Source organism: Pteropus alecto, unplaced genomic scaffold (genome assembly GCF_000325575.1).
Source record: "Pteropus alecto unplaced genomic scaffold, ASM32557v1 scaffold113, whole genome shotgun sequence".
NCBI lineage: Eukaryota > Metazoa > Chordata > Mammalia > Chiroptera > Pteropodidae > Pteropus > Pteropus alecto.
In genome coordinates, this window is record NW_006433949.1 from 8,137,705 (window position 1) to 8,154,652 (window position 16,948).

At 40.5% G+C, this 16,948-nt stretch overlaps 1 protein-coding gene and 1 pseudogene across 7 annotated transcripts in view; one reads left to right on the forward strand and one right to left on the reverse strand.

The window, feature by feature from the left end:
• SPECC1L (sperm antigen with calponin homology and coiled-coil domains 1 like) overlaps positions 1-16,948 on the reverse strand; it is a 121,829-nt gene that overhangs the window by 5,485 nt on the left and 99,396 nt on the right. The window lies entirely within an intron of this gene.
• LOC112477291 lies at positions 14,304-14,422 on the forward strand (annotated as a pseudogene).

The window sequence follows — 16,948 nt, forward strand, 5'->3', positions numbered from 1 at the left end:
CAACCTCAAACCTGGCCTCTCCAGTCAGAGCTGCAACTTCATTTACAAAACAAGTCAAAGTGGATTTAAACAATGAGGAAACAATGACTCCTTGAGTTCCAGGACAGGGGGAGTTACCTTTAAGGACCTGACAAACTTCCAAATCAAAACAACTCAAGCCCAAACCCAGGCAGGCTGGCTCGGGTGACCACCTCTCTTACCCTCTGGGAGCTGGAGGGAGGGCAGACCCAGTGTTCTACGTGGCACAGGACAACAAGGCCAATAAGCACCAAACCTAAGTGAGACCTCTGAGATCCCCCTACTTCCCCCTCCACCCCCGAACCAGGTCCAGAGAATGACCTTGAAATCAGTGTGTTTCAAGGGAAGTGGGGAAAAGCCTTCGGCCTAAGAGACTAGGCCTGCACCTTCTGTTCCCCATCTCGTTATTTGTTTTTAATGTTTAGGGCTGAAAAATCAAACTATTATGAATTTACGCAGACCAAATATAGAAAAGTGCACTAACAACAAATCTGGTTCTCTGAGGCTGAAATGCACGGTGAAGACAGCTCCTTTCTGGAACTCTTAATTTCATAGCTATCACAGCCTGTTAACGTATTGACAAGATTAATAGGAATGTACAGAAGGCAAAAAATTGTATAAAATCACCAGAGAATAGCTATTCCCATAGGAGGCAGGTCCTTCCCTGCTCCATAAAGATCACTTGACCCAAAGCTGTGACCAGTGCCTAGCTAGGCCCCCTGCTCACTCCCCTGTCCCTTAGGCACTGCCATGCACACATGGAGCCACATCCCTCCAGCTGTGTCTGAACCAGGACCACAAGTGGGGTCCAGACACCAAGGGCAGAAGATCCTGGGGCCCTAACTGGGTTTCCTTGGTGATAAAGACCAGAGGGGCAGACGTGTTCACAGGTTATCACTAGAATTGGCCTCTAGCCAACTCCTTTCTTCATTCCTCTGCTCTCCTCCTAGACTCTGCAGAAGGGCTTTGAGTAGAGTGACAATAGGCACAGGTAGTTCAACCTGCCTGTTGCTTCCTGGTCCTTATAATTTATGATTGCTTTACTTGCTCATGAGGGCCCTGGATTTTCTTAGCAACTAAGGAAAAAAGCTGAGGTATTTGTGCCTTGGACAAAAGTAACTAAACACTACCTGTATAAAGCCTTCGGGGGGGGGTCTGAGCCAGGCCTGGTGCTTGCTGGGTGCTGGTGTGAGGTCCCCCCAGTTAGCAGCTTCTCTCCTATAAAGTGGATAACCCTCAGCCCATTTAAGATGACAAGTCATTAATGTACTTTGAAACCATGAGGTATTCTATACACAGTAAGGGGTTTTTATGGTTTCTCACTTGTTTTAGAAGAGACAGATACTTTGTAGCAGATGGCATCAATACCATTCAGGACACCAAGAGGCAACAGAACACCAAGAATGTCCTCAGGCTGCTCTTGTCTCACGGAAGCCCTTACTCCTGGCCATATGGTTACAATTCCACTGACTCTCCCTGTACTCAGGTAACTGGTAAACCTCTGCCACCCAAAACGGCCTTCAAAATCCCAACTTTTAAGTATTCATTCAAAACACACAGGTAGAAAATGTGCTCTATAATCACTTGTTTCAAAGTGATTCGAAACGAGGCACTGTGCCTTTCTAGCAAGGGTGATGTGGCCTCCAAGTGTGGCTCTGTCTTCCGTAGGTCTCCAAAGAAAACAAAGTGTGTGCTAGAGTTGCGTTCTCCCACTGGTGGTAAAGGAGACCTTCCCTGGAGAGAAGGAGCAAGGAGCTGAAGCCCCCAAGGCAACACCCTCAGATGTGCAGCTGAGCCTGTGGGTGGAGGATCTGGAGACAGAATGCTCACTGGAGGGTTCATTCACCCATTCAATGAGTCCTCATCTAGACCAGACCCTGGATCGGGCCCCAGCTATCCTGGAAAGGGCCGTCTTGTAGGACAGAGCCTGACAGTCGGACCTGACATGAACCTGGGCTCAAGGCAGGTGTCAAAGATAAGTGTGGTTGAACTGGGGACAGGGAATGTTAGGAGCAGCTGGGTGGTAACTGCAGAGGCCTCTGTGAGAAGGTCTTGGGCAGTGGGTGGAGAAAAAAAATGAGGGCTGCAGAGATACTTCAGAGGTAAAGCGAATTGGACTTGGTGACAGACTGGATATGAGGAGTGAGAGCGCATGCAGTGCCAAGGATGGCTGTGATTTCTGTTAGAAGAAATGAATATCAGTGGGGACTATCAATGGACACAAAGTTCAATGGGGGTGGAGAAAACGATATACATTTGTGGTGCTTTTGAGACACCCACAGGGAGGTACCTAGTGGTTCTGACATGAGGGTCTAGAACTTGGGAATATAAATGTGCAAGGACAGTGACTAAAATAGCATCCAGGTGAGATCACCTAGGGATGGTCAGAGCGGACTGGGAAGGAAGGAGGCCTCAGACCAAGCCCCTTGGAGATCGTACACGTAAGGGTAGCACAGAGTACAGCCTTCAATAGGACATGGGATAGCCAGCAGGTGGGAGAAAAGTCAGAAGCCAAAGGTAGAGAGAGGCTGATAGCATCAGTGTTGCTGAGAAGACAAACTTAAAAAATCTCCTAAACTTAGTAACGTTTGGGTTGCCATTAATCATTGGTGAGCGATGACAAATTATTATGGGACGAGCACTCAGGCATTTTTAAGAAGTTACTATATCACAAAGTTAAATGATCAGTTATAGTTTTACAACTTTCACAGATAAGATTTTTTTATAGCATGTTTACTTCACAAAGGTTGTCTAGAAATGGAATTTCTATTTTCAAAAGTGGCATTTTTAGGGCATGAGGAAAGGCCTTGACTGTAAAACATATCTTCCAGTGCATTTCTCTCCAGGGACAAGGGCCTTTTTATGCTCTGAAGATTAACCAAGGGGCTACAGGGTCTGGGACCCTCCACTCTGCAAATGTCCTGAGTCCCACCCACATCGACAGCCTCTGGAGTAGGCCAGCTGGCCTCTTTAAAATAAACTATTCTTAAAGCCCCGAGCTAGCTGTTTTAAGGGGAATATGCACACTAATGGAAGGACTGTCTACTGTTCACCATTTACTGGTGAGAATGCCAAGCTCTCTAAGGAAACAATTTTCTTTTTAAAATAGAGACACACAGTAATTATAATGAAAGTTCCTAATTAATGAATTCGGATTTAGCATTTAGTTTTCAGATCACTTCAGGGCTTCTCTGCTATACAAGATAAGTCTGTTTGGATTAGGGCGAAAAAAAACAAGAGGGTTATGATACGTGCCAGAACAAAAGTTCAAAAAAGCCTTGAGTACAGACTCAAATGAGGCGCTCTGCCCCATTTTCTCCTAAATGCGCACGTCCTTCTGTCCAGGAAACGTCGACTAAGTGATCTGAAGGGATAGGCAGACGTGGCCTATTTCACAGGACCATCTGCTGTCCTTTTTACTCTCATAAAAACTTAGACTTAGACTTGTAACATTGCCCAACACCAGATTACCCTGTGCAGAACTGGCTGGGTGTTTTCTACTCGCTGCTTCTTGAGCTGGGAAAGAGCCATCTCCTGCTCCTGTGACTTTAGATAGATGCTGTTCTCTGACTGTGGCCTTCAGGTGGGCAGTGTTTCAGCATGCCTTTATATGCATTGAGAGTTGAGGGGTGGGTTATAAGAGCCAAAAAATTATACAAATCTCCACCAAAAAAAAAAAAAGATTTAAAATGTCATAAAACATCTTTAAATGTTTTAATTTGTCTGAAGTTTAGTTAAGGGCCATAAAATATACCCCCAAATACCACATGTTCTTTAAAGAGTTATTAAGGGTCTGATCTATTTAAGGAAATGCCACTTTTATGGGCATAAGGCAAGAAGCCAAAAACCATGATTCATCTCTCTGCTAACACGAGCAAGCACCAATTTCCTTATGCCTGGCCACAGGTCCAAACACAGTAGAGGCAGGGTCCTACTCATGACTGATATACTGGGAATGATACATGCTGGAGGGTCACAACCTAGCCTTCAGAAGGTAGGAATGAATTACAAACACAAGCCTTGCTCACAGTGCCTCAGCTGGGTCAGCCCCAGGCCGTGAGGCAGGGTTCGGAGGGAGTTTGGGAGTTGGGACTGAAGCAGGTGGGGTGTGCCTTTTTCTGTGTGGTATGGTGGTGGTAGAGGATGTAATTTCTAAAAAGACAGGGAAAAAAACATCAAGAGGCAGTTTTTACCATTTCCAGGAGTGACTGTTAAACACAGAAGGCCCTGGAAGTAATAAGCACTAAAGCCTGCTTGGTGCCAGGGTTGCCACGGTGTAAACTGGCAGATCCACTTTGGCTGCAGATCTAAGGATGTCTCTCTGGGAACTTTAGCACTGTCTCCTTTTTGAAGTTTAGCCAAACTTTGCTCCAGGTCAGGGAAAGGGAGGGGAGGGTATGTGTCCAGGGAGAGTCTGAGGCTCGCTCATCATGAGGCCCAGGTGTTCTGTGACAAAGAGGAAGGAAGGGAGGAAGACAGGGTAGGTAGTCCAGGGTGAGCCAGCAACCCTGAAAGCAGAGTCTTGCATCATGTTCCCCCTGGGGTGGGGGGCAAGTTCTTATAAGGACCCTCAATCCTCACTGTGTGTCAGAATCCCATGCAAAGCCTTTTCAAGGTGACAAATGCTTGGCTCTACCCTAGGGAGACTGATGCAACTGGTACAGGCACCACTATCTTTAAAGGTCCCGAGATGACATCAGGGTGCAGCTAAGAGGCAGGACTGCTCATCTGAAAACTGAAGGTGGGTGGAAGTACAATGGACAGGAACATGTAAAAGGTTAAATCCCTGAGTTCATGATGATGCTCACAGAAGCGCACCAGCCCAGTCTAGAAACCACTGATGATCTTGAGTGCTGGCAAATCAAGGGAGAGAATCAAGTACTGGATGAATTTTCCTGACCAAACTGGACAGCAAGGCAATCAAACGGCTGATGAAGGAAAGTCTCAGTAAAGAGGAATCTAACGAATGAAAGAGGGGTGACTGACAGAATTAGAATGGCACCATTTGGCAATAACAATTTCAGTGGTGGTGACATCACATAAAGAAAGGGTCCGTTCTACTCTACTCTCCCTGGACGGATGACGCAACTCTGTAGCGCAGGTATTTCTCCCAAAAATGTGAAATGGAACCAGATCTAACTTCTCACTCTATCTACAGTTTATACCAGGGATGGCACCAAAGGGATGCAGTTACCAAAACCTAAAATGTAGAAGAGCCATAGGACACATGGTCCAGTTCTTTCAAAAAAGACAAACTAAAAGAGCAGGGGGAAGAGGGAGGGAAATTTTAAGATTAAAAAAGACTTAAAAAAGGGATAGTATCCAAATGCAATGTGTGAACTTTACCTGGATCTTAATTCAAGCAAATCAACTGTAAACTAACTATGATTCAATCGGGAAGTTTGAATTCCATCTAAGTATGTGATGATTAAATGGTTGGGATTTATCTGCTTTGGAATCATTCAGGTGGGGGCAGGAGAGAGGATCATGTGCCAATGACTTGTGGCAGGGTGATGTGTACAGGAAGGTCATTTTACAATTCTCATTACTTTAGTGTATATTTGAAAATTTCCATGAAGAACAAACAAACCTACAACTCAATAATAAAAAGAAAAACAATCCAATTGCTCAAATGTAAAAGTGGGTAAAGGACCTGAATAGACAGTTCTCCAAAGAAAATAGACAAATGGTCAACAGCACAGGAGAAGATGCTCAACTCTATTAGTCACTGCAGAAATGCAAATCAAAACTATAATGAGTTACTACTACATTCCACTAGGATGCAAATTATTTTAAAAAATAGAAACAATGAGTGCTGGTGAGGATGTGGAGAAATTAGAAACCTCAGACACACTGCTGGTGAGAATGTAAAATGATGCAGCCACTGTTGAAAAGTTTGGCAGTTCTTCAATAAGTTAAACATGGAATTATATCACCTAGCAATTCCACTCCTAGGTATATACCTAAAAAAATGAAAATAAATACCTAGACAAGAATGTTTATAGCCACAATAGCCAAAAGGTGGATACCCAATTGTCTACCAATGAAGAAATGTAAAATCATACAATGGATTCTTTTAGGTATATCATACAATGGATTCTTTTTGATCCACAGAAGAAATGAAGTACTAACATATGCTACAATGTGGACAGTCCTGAAACATTGTAAGTGAAAATTATTTACAAAGGCCACATATTATATGATTCCATTTATATGAAATATCCAAAATAGTGAAATCTAGATGGAAAGCAGATTAGTGGGTGTCGGGCTGGGGGACCGGAAATAGGGAGTGATTGCTAATGGTTATGGTTCAACAACTCTATACACCAGGTATATCTCATAAGCAACTAACTTTTCCTAGTTGAGAAGTTACATGTTTAAATGCAGTGATTCACGACTGGGCTTAATGGGCATTTGTCCTATCCCCCAAAGGCTTCCCCAAAAATAAGTGTGTCTGAGGGGGAAAAAACTCAATATTCCAAAACATCCTTGGGACGCTCTCCTTTAGTTTATCCTTAGGACAAGGTCATCAATTTTGTACTCAGGCTCTAAAACAGAAGGAGGCAGTGCAATTTGGGTGGTGTGGGCCTTGAAAGTCGCCCAAAGCAAGCCGCCACAACTCACATGAAAACCCTGCTCAAGTGCCTTCTCTGAGAAAAGGCTCTTCAGTCTATGCTAGAACCTTCTGGTGATAGGAAGGAAGCTCTTTACCTCACAAGGCTGACTGCTCCACTTTAAGAAATTCTTTATGTTGATTTGAAAGCCACCTCTCTGTCGATCATTATTTGAAAAGCAGAGGGGTATGGCAGAGGAATCATGGGTTTTAGAGTCCCATGGCCCTGGGCTTTGAAGGTTGGGGCTACTTTTTTTTACTAGCTATAGGACTGTGAGCACAAAGTTTAACTTGGAACGAGTATCAACTTTCTCATATGCGAAATAGAAAAAAATATGCAACTATGAGGATTTAATAAGACAGTGTCTGTAAGGTACATGGAACAGCACCTCTAGCTGGAGCTCGGCATATCCTGTCTCTTTCTCCCTATTGATCCCACCTTCCAAAACACAAACAAGTATGAAACAAGAGACTGCTCCTCCCGCCCAGGAGAGCTGTGAGTACCAGAAGATAGGCACACTGGTTCCAAGTCTTCTTCTTTAGTCAGTACCCAAAACTTCAACACCTGCCATTTAGGCCAGAGATGAAGGTTTGATGGCTGTGTGAGCAGTCAGAAAGAGTTCAGTCACAGGTCTCCGATGCATCTATTGCAATGAATAGCACTTATATAACTTTATCTCTCAGGTTGGTTCTTCATCAAGCACTGAACAGATAACTTGGAACACTGCAAAGGTTTGCTGATTAACGTGCTGGTTTAAGAAAATTCTGAGGGAAAGTAGAGAAAATCCAGGAAAAAAAAGTCCAGAGGATCTGAAAGCTTTAGTATAATGATAGGGAAGGAAGAGAGAGAGGGAGGGAGGGAAGGAGGGAGAAGCGGGGAGGGGGAGAGACCTCTAGTTTCTAAAAATGAGGGCTGCTAGAAGATAACACTTTATAAAAAGTGAAGGATAGACACAGAGTATCTCTGTACTTGTTCAAATACCTTTAATTCAAAAAATATAATTTATGCAAAAAAGTATACTACCACAGTGACTACAGTATATTATTAATTCAATATGGAGAAAAGACTAAGACCACAGCATTGGTGGTGAACCCCGAGTGGAGAAGATATCCATTTGGATGCAGCCTTATTTTCTTGGTATTCGCATTTCAGAGGAAGATCGCTCACCTGCCCTGCCCTGCTCTGCTCTGCCTCTCGGAGTACCTTCTGATGCATGCCAGAACAGAATGTGAGCCTTAAGAGGACCACTGGTCTTCCCTGGCACAGTACTTTTCATTTCTGAAATCGTAGTTAATGTATTTGGTTTGACTCAGGACAACAAAGAACGAGGCAGCCTGGATGTGAAGTGGCCCGCAGTCATGCAGTAGCTTGGGAAGGAAATGATCTCAGGAAAGAGATGCTCAATATAGCGTGCTCACCTTAAGATGAACTTATTTTATTGCTTACAGCAGGAACTGAAGTGTTCTTTTAAATCTGTCAGTGTATTAGTTTCTACACCTACAAGATACCTTTTTGGCAGAAGGGAAATGGCAAAACATCTAAAAAAGGTAACACCTTTTAGGTAACACCTGTGGTACCACCCTCTTGTAATTCTCTCCAAAGCCCCAAACTCAATTAACTTATCTTTTCTGTAGTGCAATAAATAAAGGGAAATGGTAAAACACTTTTCTTTGGACCAAATATAACCAGGCACCACCAGTGAAGAACATGATGGTGTTGTCACAGGGTCCCAGAGTAGAGCCTGTATTCCACTGGGGACCCTTGTGTGGCACCTTACTCCTTATCCCATACTTACTTTTCCTGTTCTATTTTACATATGCATTGGTTACAATCTCTTTTTGTTGGTTTCCTGGCATAAAACACATTAAAATGCAGCCAGAGAGAGGGGGTTGAGAGCCAAAAGCAGGGCTACAATGGTAGCTGAAAGAAGTATAAAGGCCCCTCAAAACTGGATTCTATGTAGCATGGTAATGAATCCTTGAGATTACAAATCTGAGTTTTAAAAAAAGTTAAATTATGCCCAGAAAAAGGGATATTTTTTAAAAGGCCTGGAAATATAATTATGTTTCAGAAATAATTGTGAAAGTTCCCTGAGGGCAAAGGTCATGCTCTAGACTGCATTATATCTCTCCTTGTATTTAATGCCCTCTGTTTGTGCACAGTAAGTGTTAAACATATTTAATGACTGATTTAGAGCAAAAAAAATTTTTTTTAAAAATTTTCACCAGTTTAGATGCTTGAAGGAAAGAGTCTGCATTACAAAGATGCATCCACCAAGAAGCCTTCCCTCACAGAAGACACAAATCTGAGGAATCATTCTGTCACCATGGCCAATAATGGAATTCTGTCTTGCTTGGCAACTTATGATCTGATACCTAACCCAATAAGGTGGCATCCTTTGTTTCTTCCACGATTTTCTCTCCAGAGTACTGAGATGAAAAATATGGTGCATTTTATCAACAGGGATCCAAAAGTCCACTCATCTGCAATCTACCAAAATATCTCTTCAACGAAAAGATTATTCTTTTTTCTCTCTCCTTTAAAACATCTTTCCCTTTGAGGATAGATGTGTCCTCTTCCTTTCACCTCTGATATTATGGCAGCTCTTAATGCCATCCTTCCAAACTAAAATAAGAGTCTATGGGCCGAAAAATTAACCTCACTCCATACCTCACACGCTTCAGAAAAATTAATTCAAAATGGATCAAACAGCTAAATGTAAAACCTGAAACTATAAAAATTCCATAAAAGGAAAGGAGAAAATCTCTGAGACCTTGGATTAGGCAAAAGTTGCTTACATATAACAGTAAAAGCACACATGAAAGAAAAAATAAATATAAAAGAAAAAATAAATATAAATTAGATGCCACCAAAATATGAACTTCTGTGCTTTGAAAGATACTTTTAAGAGACTGAAAAGTCAAGTCATAGCCTGGGAGAAAATATTTGAAAATCATGTATTTATAAAGAATTTGTGTCCAGAATATTTAAAAGCAATCTCAAAGCTCAGTAAGAAAACAACACGATAAGAAAACGGGCAAAAGATTTGAATAAACACTTCAGCAAGGAAGATACACAAATAACAAATAAGCATATGGAAAGATGCTCAAAACCACTAATTCATAGGTAATTGCAAAATCAAAACCATGGTATCATTATTCACCTAATTAGAATGGCTAGAGGCCAACCACACAAAGTCGTGGAGAGGAGGTAAAGGAAAGGGAATGCTCACACACCACTGGTGGAACTGTAAGAGAGTATAGTCACTCTGAAAGACAGTTTGACAGCTTTTTAAAAAGCTAAACTTACACCTACCACATGATCCAGCCAATTCACTTTCCAGATGTCTATACAAACACCTGCACATGAATGTTCAAAGGAGCTTTACTTATAATAACCAATAACTGGAAACAACTCAAATGTCCATCAATAGCTAAATGAATAAACAAATTGTGGTATATCCCTAAAACGAACTATTCCTCAGAGAAAAAAGAGAAATGAACTTTTGATATATGCAACCATATAAATGAATCTCAAAATAATTATGCTACATGAGAAAAGCCAGAACCGCCTCCCCCCGCCAAATTATATACACTATGATTGCATTTATACATAACTATTAAAAAAATGCAAATACTATACAGTGACAGCAGATCAGTGTTTGCCTGGGGATGGTGATGGTGGTGGCAATGGTGGTGGAGGAGGAGGAGGCAGGATGAAAGGAGTACAAGGGGCTTGAGGAAATTTCCATGGAGATGGTGTGTTCATCACGTGTAAGAATAGTTTCATAGTTTCATATGTCAAAAGCCATCAAACTATAAACTTTAAATATATGCATTTATTATATGTCAATTCTACCTTAATATATTTGTTAACGACAACAACAATAACCACAACGAAATCTCAGAGCCACAAACACATTTAGGTTTCACACAGGTTTCCTCAGCTTTTAAGTTTTTTACTTAATCCCAGTGTTTCCAAGTATGTAACTGAATGTACAGGGTTAAACCATGGCAGACCCAGATGCAGGCCAGATACAGTCAACGTGACTCTAACAGAAGGGTGCTGCCTAAATGGAAGACATCTCGGGTGGGCTGTAAAGGGCAGAGGGTCATATTCTTGAGTGTTTCAGAACACAAGCTAAATCTAGGTGATTTGCTACACAGAACTGCAGAGACAAACACATTCAGCTTATAGAAAGTGGAATTCTTCACCAGATGGTCACTAATCTATCCAGGTTCCCTCTCATCTGCAAGGCAATGTTTTTTAAATCATTATAAGATTCTGCCAGGTTAGTGTCACATTATTAGCTTCCCTACTTACTTAAAGAGACAACAGTCTCTGTGGCAGATTGGGTTTTTCAAAAATGGTCATAGCAATATTTCTGGCTCTATATCCTCTTTAGAACCTTGCTGCACCCATCAAAAGCATCTATCCCCCTTCCCCTTGTAACTGAGCAGGCCTTTTATGACTGTCTTGACAAAGAGTGTGGCAGAAGAGATGCTATACAATTTCCAAGATTAGGTCATTAAAGGTGAGAAGGCTTTTGCCTGCCTCTCTTGGGACGTTTGCCTTGTAACGCAGCCAGCACACTGTGAGGAAGTCCAGGCCACATGGTGAGGCTACATGTGGGTTTCCGGTCATAGCCCAGTGAAAGTCTCAGCCAACAGGCTACCATCAACCACCAGACACATGAAGGCGGAGGCCCAAGATGGCTCAACCCTCTAGTGCCTCAGATGAACTGAGAGAAGCAGAGATGAATTGTCCCCACTAGGCCATAGATTTATGAGCTAAATAAATGTCATTATTTTAAGTCATTAACTTCTTGGGTGGTGTCTGTTATACAGCAGTAAGTAACCAAACCAGCCTCCTTTCTCCTGGATCTAAATATCCCATTTGGAAAGGAAGCTACAGTTGAGCCTTGAACAATGTGTGTGTGTGGCGGGGAGGGACGGGGGGAGGGGAAGAAGGCACAAGGGATACCAACCCATCCCCTCCCATCCAGCAGTCGAAAATCTACATATAACTTTTGACTTCCAAAAACTTAACTACCCTCAGTAACCCTGGGGGATTGGTTCCAGAACCCTGTAGCAGATACTAAAATCTGCAGATACTCATGTCTTCTATATAAAATGGCATATATCAATGCATACAGTTGGCCCTCTGTATCTGTGGCCTCCAAACCATGGATCGAAAACAATATAGGCACTTATTGAAAAAATTCTGCATATAAGTGGACCCACACAGTTCAAAGCCATGTTGTGTAAGATTAACTGTAGTTTCTCCTTCTTCCTCCCTACATTATCTAATGGTTAATTACCCTTTCCATAATCATATATCATGAGACAGCAATAAAGCATCTTTACAAATAACCTGCTTCTACAACAGAGAGGTCACCCTAAATTTCCTGAATGACCTCAGGCTAAATTCATTTGTGAAAAGCCAGAGCATCATGTATATAATGAAATTAGCCTGTCAAATTTCAACTCCTCTGTAGACCTCACATTATTATCTCGATATCCCATCCCAAGTGGGTAAAGCACATGAAAAAAAAAGATTTTTCATGATGTAAGAAAATAAAGGACTATGCACGCTATTTGAGATAATATACATATAAAGATTATTTGACCCAGACAATTTAATGACTATGCTTTCAGCAAAACAATTAAGCAGCTCTTAAAATGTTATCTGATTTCTCTTCTATTTCTCAGCATTACTCATAATAAAAATACCTACCTACTGGAAACTTCCTGAAGAGTCTGAAGCACTGCTGTGAGGCAGGATGAATTTGTAAAAGGAGCCTGAGGCTGGGAATTTGGAGACCTAATTGTATGATCTCAAGCAAACATGCCACCTCACTGATTTGCAGTTTCATGACGTATGAAATGGAAGCCCCAGTTCTGCATGGTTTCTAGGGACTATTTCAAGTCTAACTTTTTCCAACTTCTGCTTGCTGATTCAGGTGAAGTACTTCAGATTTTATCAAAGCAAACAAACTCCTGAGACTATTATCTTAAAGCTAACCAAGAGCACTGGCAATCAAACCATTTTACTACATTCAGCAGGTTTTCTCTATGTCCTAAGTGGGAGTTAAACGGGGAAAGAATGAAGGGAAGAGGAATAACAACAGCCCCCACGGCTTTATTAATCTCCTCAGGTCCCTCCCATCTCCAGCACTTCCACAGCCCATTCTGTTGATGAAGTCACAACAGGTACACCTGAGAGTCTGCTATTGCTGTGTATGGTCCAAGCCTCTGCCAATCAGCCAGAAGGTCACCATTTCTGAATATCTTTCCAAATTCGAGGGTCCTGAATGTAGCTCTAAAAGATGCTCACCATGAGGAAAATGAAAACCAGCATTTTAGAACTGGTGTTATATATGTAACTCCTCCACTCATTCACCTGTTATAGGAAAATCTAATTGGTGTCAGCTGGGGAGAGAAAAACGTGATTGAGTAGTGTCACACTAAAACACTGAGCAAATTAACAAATAGTAATGGTACTAAACAATTACAGTTGACCCATGAACAGCATAACATGGGGGCTGGTATCAACTGCTCGCACAGTTGAAAATCTACGTATAATCTAAGTTGGCCCTCCACATACTCAGATTCCCAATTACCAGCTGACCCTCAAACAACATGGGTTTGAATTGCATGGGTCAAGTGAAAAAAAAAAAATCCACGCATAAGTGGACCCACACAGTCCAAACACGTGTTGTTTCAGGGTCAAGTGTAATTTTAAAATTTATAGCCCTGACATTTCTGGAAATAGATGTTAATAGTTGCTGTCAAATCATGTTTAAACAGAATGTAGGAAATACATTATGATTCTGGGAAAACTTTGTTTCCCAGCTGCTGTGTTTGGCATTAAAAGGAATCCCCTGAAAACAGGAAACAGTTCTTTGACTCCACTGTGACTATGAAGCGACTGTCTAACCTCCACTGTGCATGACAGAGGACATAGGCCCAGGAAGAGCCGGTGATGTTAGCTCTTCCTATTCCCTAGTGGCTCTTTGTAGGCATGTGAACTTCTTGCCCAGCTGCTGCGAGCTTTCTGGATAAAGACATCATGTCATCAGATGAGAGAATGATTAGACTGTAGCTGTTTTGGTAGCTTCATTTGTGGAGAACTTGAGTATATGTAAGCCCACATAAGTAGGTGGGACTACAAATTTGGCCATTCTTTTTCCCTTTGTTCAAGTATTTTTAACCCCTGGAACATAGTGATATTTATAAACAATAAGATCTTTCTGTATAGAACTTAGTTTCCATGCAAAGTGACAATGTAAAATAAAATTTAGACTTTTAACCTAGATTTGATTCAGATTAAAACCCTTATCTACTGCTTGCACCTTAAAATTTTTTTTTAACTCTGGGAAGCCATTCCTGTGACCTAAGATTCCAGTTATAGAAGAGGAAATTAAACCAACTAAGCTTTGCTTTGACTTTCAGGAATTCCGAATGCATTATTATAACTGCACTCTGTCTACCAGCAAAACTCCCAGCTTTCCTAACTTTTCCCATTCCACCCTTCCCTACCTCGGTCCTCACTTCAATCACAAAGAGAGGTTACTAAGAAAGGGGAGAAAGAGAAGGCAGGATCAGGGGGAAGTGGCACTCCATGTTTTCACCAGAGAGACTGAAGATTTTCTTAAAATGGGGAAGGAGAGTTTACAGCCATGCCACCCTGAACAAGCCCGATCCTGTCTGATCTCGGAAGCTAAGCAGGGTCGGGCCTGGTTGGTACTTGGATGGGAGACCACCTAGGAAGACCAGGTGCTGCAGGTGTAAAAAATAAAAAAATAAAAAATACAGGATTGTAAGCTGACAAGGTCCTTGCAATCTGTGAGGTCAACCAAGAGTTGCCTCGCCTAAAAAAAAAATTTTTTTTTTAATAAATTAAAAAAAAAATAAGAGGAGGAAGGAGAGGTATCAATAGAAATAACATTCCACTCTCAACATCGGACAGACAAGGGGGAAGAGAGGTCATGTATGCAGAGAATGCTTCTCTATTCCCTGGCACCTCCAGCATGCAGTGACCAAGAAGAATCACAAGAAAACTGAGCTCCTGGGGCAAATCTCATGTGAGGAAAGCTCCCTTTACACAGAGAATTCACTAACTCACAAGCTTCGAAATGCTGAGGAGTGTAGCTAACACCAAGAGCTTGAGTTATCCAGGTAAACACTAGCAAGCATCATAAAAACACTTCATACAATTTACTAAGTGAACTTCCTTTTCTAGTTGTCTACAGTCTAATATTTCAAAGGACTGTGAAGGACTGCACTATTTTTATCTGTCCATTAGTTCTTACTCTACTGACTTCCTTCAATCCACAGAGACACACAAGTCTGAGAGAATAAAGGATAAGTGCTCCTTTGTTGTTGCTTAATGAAAGATCAGGAAAAAAAAAAAAAAAAAGACACCTCCCCACCACCCAAAAAGAAAGCATTCCTGGAAAGCTTTGCATTCTAACTGTGGTGGATTAAAGGTCAACAAATCCTCTCCATTTAAAACAAATATAAAACTGGACAAAACTGTCAAAAGAATCATTTCAGGGCTCTTAAAATCAATTGGAGGCAAATAAACTAGAACCATTATTCATAAAAAAGAACTAAAACTTCAGGTAAAAACAGTGGGAGTCTGTGGCCCTCTTGCGGAAGCTGTTCTCATCATTTTTCTTCTTTTAAATTTTTATGAAACAGAACATTGTATGAAGCAATAATTATAACATTATACTGCTGAGTTTATAACTCAAATAAGTCCAATATAGATAACAATAATAGCAAAGGAAGAGAGAGGAAATGGATCTACACTGGAGCAAAGTTGCTGTATTTTACCAAATTAAGTCAGAAAAACTTTATGTAAACTATGATAAGATGTATATTATAATCCCTAGAGTAATCATTAGGAAAATAACTTTAAAAAATAGTAATATGGTAATACTCAACTATATACTACCTATAAGAAATGCACTAGAAAAATATATACCATGGTAATTGTAAGCAAAAGAAAGCTAGAGTTAGGTGTATTAATATTAGACAAAGTAGATTTCAGAACAAGGAATATTAGCAGGGATAAAGAAGTTCATTTCAAAATGACAGAGGTAAATTTCTCAAAAGGACATAATTCTTAACATTTATGTACCTAACAACAGTTTCAAAATACACAAAGAACCATTAGAACTACAAGAAGAAATAGAGAAATCCACACTGTAATAAAAATATTCCAATATCTCTTGCTCAACAACTGACAGAACAGACAAAAAATAATTAAAGATACTGAAGATGTGAACAACACTCTCAACCAATATGTGTAATTGGCATTTAGAGAACAGTTCTCAAACAACAGCAGAAGAGCATTTTAAAAACCTATCTACCATATTCTGGGCCATAAAATGAGCCTCGATAAATTTAAAAGGTATTAAAGTTATAAAGAGTATGTTCTCTGATCATAATGGAATTAAACTAGAAATCAGTAACAGAAAGATCTCTGGAAAACCCTCAAGTATTTGGAAACTAAATAACATACTTCTAAATAATCCATGAGTCAAAGAAGAAATCAAAAGGGACATTAAATTAGTATTTTGAACCAAATGAAAATGAATACACAATATATCAAAATTTGTCTGATGCCACTAAAGCAGTACTTAGGGAAAATTTCTAGCAATAAACATCTATAGCATAAAAGAAGAAAAGCGCCAAATCAAGATGACAACTTCTACCTTAAGTAATTAAAGAAGAATAAACAAAACCCAAAGTAAGCAGAAGGAATAAAATAATAAAGACCAGAAAGTACAGGTCAATGAAGTTAAACTTAATAAACCTTTAGGTAGATTAATCAAGAGAAAAAAGAATCCTTCAGAGTCTACAAATATCTAAAAGAAAGAATATTATGAACTTTATGCCAATAAATTTAACTCAGATAAAATGGACAGATTCCTTAAAGATATAACCAAAGATTACTCAAGAAGAAATAGTTAACTTGAATTGTCCTTTATTTAATACTTATACTCCAGAAAGCCTTCCCTGACCCCCACGAAAAGTTACCAGTATTCTGACATATCATAATAGATTGATCCTATCACTTTAGAGGCTTCAATTAAATTGAATCACATAGTTTGTACTTTTTAAATATCTGGCTGCTTCTCCTCAGTATTATGTGTGTGAGATTCATTCATGTTGCAAGGTTTTTTTTGTTGTTTCCATATAGTATTCTATACCCCAATTTTGTATTCATTTACCGCTTGATGAACACTTGAGTTGTTTCCAGTTTTTGACTCCTATCAAGACTATGAACCTCATACATGACTTTTG